The sequence below is a fragment of the Musa acuminata genome, chromosome BXJ3-9, assembly GCF_036884655.1.
Source record: "Musa acuminata AAA Group cultivar baxijiao chromosome BXJ3-9, Cavendish_Baxijiao_AAA, whole genome shotgun sequence".
NCBI classification, from domain to species: domain Eukaryota; kingdom Viridiplantae; phylum Streptophyta; class Magnoliopsida; order Zingiberales; family Musaceae; genus Musa; species Musa acuminata.
In genome coordinates this window covers 43,305,001-43,310,301 of record NC_088357.1, presented here as the reverse complement: position 1 = coordinate 43,310,301, position 5,301 = coordinate 43,305,001, and the positions used below count along the sequence as shown (strand labels likewise).

The window sequence follows — 5,301 nt, the reverse complement described above, 5'->3', positions numbered from 1 at the left end:
AGGAAGCTCTTTCGTCCCACCACCATCTCGCGCCCGTCGACGATGGACTTGACTGGTTCTTGCTTTTTGTTCAGAGTCCAAGAACCGGTGCCGGCCTTTCGATCGACGCGCGAGCCGCCGCTGTTCTTGGGCTTGCGCTCCGCAAAGAAATAGCCCTCCTGTCGATCGCTGCAGAGAAGATTCCACGGCTCGGTGCCGTAGACATCGGCGAAGGCGACAGCGCGGCTTGGGAGCGGTGTGCCGGCAACGCAGTTGGCGAGGTAGTCGACCACGAGTTCCTCCGCCGTGGGAAGGAACCTGTAACCACTCGGAACGAGGTCGACGGGCTCCATGGACGACTAAAGACGGTTTCTTGACTAAGAGAGGTGAGGAAATCAACGAGGAGGAGGAGAAGGAGAATGGAGCAGAGGAGAGGCGAGAGGCAGGCGAGAAGACAGAGTGGGAGTGGGAGAGGAGAGGGATACGCCTATATAGGCAATGGCCGCGCGGGATTGGACAGATTCGATTCTTGAATCGAATCCAATAAGTTAGTTCTGGAAGCCCCCAAATTAATTAGACTAATTAGATTTTATCGTTGCATTATATATATATTTAATTTGAAATTAACTTTCGCACGTGCCTTCAGCTTCTTTGTATGTATCGCCGAGATCCACCAGCGAGCCGATCGCCCCCTTCGGTCTTCCTCGGCTCGGGAACGAAGGTGAGCAAGCCTCTTCTTTCAGCGAAACGTATGGACTTTAGGGCTGATCATGTCCCCCTGTATGCCAATTAGGTCGGACCTTTCCACAACCCCAGGTGATTTCCTTTCGATTCTTGCGTCATTATCGGTTTCGAATTCCTCCTTCGTCGCTGAATTTGCTATTTAGGTTCGTGTTTTGCGCATCATTTGAAGCGAATAGATCTTTGTCTGTGTCCCTTTCTTTTCTTCAAGAATGCGATCATCTGTTTGCTTGTTTTGTGATTTAGAATGAACGCAGGATCATGATTCGCTTTTGTAGTTTAATTTTATTTCTCTTAGTCGGTGGTTTTTGTTTTATCGATAGAAATACCGAAGTCTCCATTAAGCGTCATTCAAAGCTAAAAATCGTCTTTGATTTCGCATGCTTCGTGTTTTCGTCGCTCCGATCGTTCACTGTTTTGTAAGCTTATTTTGATTCGCGTGGATAGTTGCTTTTTCATTAAATAAGTCAAATTCCGCATTCAAGATTAGGGATTTGTGATCTTGGATCATTTGCATGCTTCTTGATTTCTGAGTCCGATCAAGCAAAGCTAATTTTTGAGTGCTTCATGTTTTAGTAGTGTTTCCGATCCTTTACCATCGATTGTTATTTTGGTTTCTCAATAGTTTCTTTTATGAAAAACCAAACTCTATTAAATCTCAGGGATTTTATACTTTGGTGTGCTTCACATTGTAGTGGTATCAGTTCTGCTGGTTGGATTGTGAGCCAGGCCCTGTTAATTCTGCTGCCTTTGACCCTGTCTTTGGCATTCTAATGATGCTCTTGTTTTAGGATATTTATCATTTACTTTTAACATTTCAGTGTTTCTTGAATGTGACAGTCATTTTCCCTTTTGCATCTGCAGCGAGACATATCGTTCCTATGACTTGCCATTCTGCTCACCAGGTTATTCACTTATCCTTACTGTTCCATCGACTTCTGAGCTGCATGATGAGTCCTGTTAGCAACACTATTTATACGTTTGTTAGTGTGTACAACTCTTTACGAAACTTTGTTGATTTAGAGCATGTTACCGAAAAGACGGAAGCCCTTGGGGAAGAAGTTCTAAATGGTGATCGTTTGGTCGATGCACAGTACGAATTATATTTTCTGGAGGAGCAGCAGTCAAAAGTCTCTTTGTCAAAAAAAACATGTCAAAAGAAGATGTTGCAAAGTTCAGACATGCTGCTGTATCAAAGGACTATTACTTATGATCTGCCTTCATGGGGTTTGATGGGCAAGATTGAGGGGGTCATTCGGGCAAAGACAAGTACTTTATCTTTAAACACATCCACTTCAATATCCTTTACGATGATGATCGGGTCATAGAGATCAATGTACAAACATACCCCAATATTAATGTGGATATCTCGGAGGATAGGGAATTGGATGTTGAGTTTTTTTTTTTTTTGTGACATGGAAAAAGGCTGATGTATCTTTTGAAGAAAGGATGGCAAAGTACTCAAGAAGGACATCCTCTATGCCCCAACATTTAGAGATTCATTGGTTCTTAATTGTTAATTCATGTGTGAACTGGATTTCTTGCTACTATTCTCATGTGTGTGTTCAAAAATGATTTTGTAAGGTAAGATATTCTCTCGTTGAGTTTGTTCAGCAAGGCATAGTAGTCTAAGGGGATGATGATCTTCGAAATTCTAAAGGGAAGAATGCGACGAGAAAAGTTGTTCCAATATGACATATATCTAAGAACGATAAGTCTCGATTCTCCAAAAAGAGAATCATGTGTAATGGATCACATATGTTGAGTAGGTCTTAAGACAAAAATTTTATAAAACTCAATGGAATAAGTGAGTAGCAAAGATTTGTCACATGATCTTGCATAAGGTAATGCATTACGAGATTGAGGGAGCGACTCAAGGCAATACCAAATGAATGCACACTTAGAGTTGATGTGAAGATTATACTCAACAGAGAACTGACCCGTGAAATGGCAGGTACGAGGGCCACCATCAACTCAATGCAAACCGATGATGGGAGCAACTTAAGTGAAACTTAGTGAAGTGAACAAGCCACATAAAGAGAGTCGACATAGAAAAGAGAACATGATGCCAAATTTGAATAATACTTCGAGGAGTATGCATTTTATTTCGACGAAGCATTTGATGGAGGAACTAACGTGACTCACCTTACAAAAGCAAAGTTGGGGCTAAAATGTCTTAGTACGAGAAAATAGGGTACAAAGGTAGATACTCTTGAAGAATATCATAGTACTACCATTTAAGTTGCTGCAAAGGATATGGTGCGCAACAAAAATTATGTTGGGGGGTAGACGCCTAGGATCTAAACAGTGGTGCACCAATTTCAACGAAGTCAATGGCCTTCGAGGGCTGCTAGGCAACGAACTATCTTAAGGCTATACTTCATCCGGGTGTGACCCGAGAGCGGATGGATGAAGATTGATTCTCAAAGGAGCGAACACAATTAAAGGTGACAGAGGACCTACGATGTGCTAGCAAAGACCACATATGGAGATATTGTACTCCGAGTTCATCCCACAAAGATAAAAAAAAAGTAATGGAGATATTACTAGTAGGTGATATGGTACAATGGATCATGGTAGAATAGTTCAATCCTTTACTCTTATTGAGGGAGAGCGCTTGGATGTGAAAGAAGCCCAGGAGATAGAGAATGCAAAGCAAACTCCAAGTACCAAGGTAAAATTAAAGGGTAGAGGCTAGGGAACTTCGTAAGACTAGTGTTAATGAGCTTCTCATCAATATTGGCAAAAATGAGAGACTTCGGGGTAATATATGAATGCTCGACTAAGGAATGAAATAGGCAATATATGATATTATACTTTTTCTACTCAAAGGAGTAGGCGACAGAGATAATGGAGAAGATAGCATAATCCTAGAGGTGACCAAAACTAATGGACACTTACTCTAAGTTAGGACAAAATTTTTTCTTTTCGAGTAAAACTTTTAGCATTCGAGAAATTTGATAGGAGTGAAAAGGTGAATTATAGTAACTAACTCAATATAATGAGTACAAATACTTCGAGTATTTCAGAAGTATAAGTAAAGAACAAGCGAAGGCTAATAACTAGCTTAATGCATAGGGTGTAACTCTCAAGGTGATGAGTGAAATTAAGTAATCTTTACCTTCTTAACTCTGAAGAGAATGAGTAAAACCGAGTATTTCAGTTCTCCTATTTATCTAGTAGATGAGCTCTACATACATTCAAAGACCTTTCGAAGAAAGTGAAAGATAATAGTTATCAAATTCTCACTAATGGTGATCGGTTCTATTAAGAGTAGATTGTTCATTTTATTTTCCAACAAAATATCAATCGAAAGCAAAAGTGATGCAAACTAACTTAGACACGACAACTAAGTAGAAGAGAAATCGATAGGCTAATTTTGTGGAGGAAAAAGCAAAAAAATTTAAAGTCTATGAGGCGATGTTTATTAAAGCTCTAATAGGCATTCACCTAGTTCAAGTAGCATGAGATGTTTGAGAGATTAGTACATAACAAGAAAGATATTTTTCGAAGAATTCGTAAGAACCAATTAAGATTAACACAATTTGGTCGATCTCATACCACAATCAATGTCATTAGCAAGTAGAAGTAGCATGGTAGGTCAAAGTTTGACTACTCAGCAACAACGACAAAGAGCAGCTAAGAGCCAAGAGGCGTGTTGCAATTGGAGCAAAAGATTGAAGATTCAATAAAGGCGAGGAGATACAGCATCTACAAAAGCTTCGACGAGGATATTGAAGGAATAAATGAGGGAGAATATTATTGACAAAGCTATAAATAAAGTATTCGATGTAATACTCATGTGCGTCCAAGTCTTTCAATTTTATTCATACTTTACACAATATATAGGTAGTAGATTTGGTAGTCTATTTTGATTAACTTTTATAGTCGTTTTAGGCTTATAAATATAGGTGTGTGTAGTTGTCTCGTAAATGCATAACTACTCAAAAACAAGTCATCCAAGCAACTATTTTAAGGGTTTTCTAACTCTAAAGAGTGGTGTAGAGTGTCAAACAACACAATACCCAAGAGCTACCCAGGTGACACATAATTGGATGAGTATTTGGGGTAGTGTCGAGGTCTGATTCACTGTCTTGTTCCATAGTAGTGTTATGTGGGAACTTTTGATCATGGCAGACCACCTTAGATCCTTTGTCGTGTGTCCGTTTAGAATTACGAAGTTTGTAATTTACATTGCCTAGTATTTGTTAAAATAGTTGTTTGTAGTTCTCGAGCTAAATACTTTCTCTAATTCGTCTTCTCTTTTATAGATTCTAAATGAACCATAATAGGTTTATGGAAGACTGACTCTCTGTGGACAAATACGTAAGGGTACCATATGGCTTAGACAAATCAACTAGGTTCAAGATATTATGGTATAATTAAAATAGATACTAAATTTTTAAAATATTTTATGAAAAAAATACCTCTCAAACTTTGTGTCAAATATCTTCAATAAATCAATCATCTCAAATTCATACGGGGATACAATTTCGATGTCGAATAGATGAAGTAATATCTAATAGACGATAAGATTATATATATATATATATATATATATATATATATATATATATATAT

General features: G+C 38.7%; 1 long non-coding RNA gene across 1 annotated transcript; it reads left to right on the top strand.

Moving 5' to 3' along the window:
- The first annotated feature begins 631 nt into the window (after positions 1 to 631).
- LOC135586225 (uncharacterized) lies at positions 632 to 2,265 on the top strand. The gene is made up of 2 exons (XR_010501051.1): positions 632 to 1,625; positions 1,744 to 2,265. It is a non-coding gene; the product is annotated as an uncharacterized LOC135586225 (long non-coding RNA).
- The last annotated feature ends 3,036 nt before the right edge of the window (positions 2,266 to 5,301 follow it).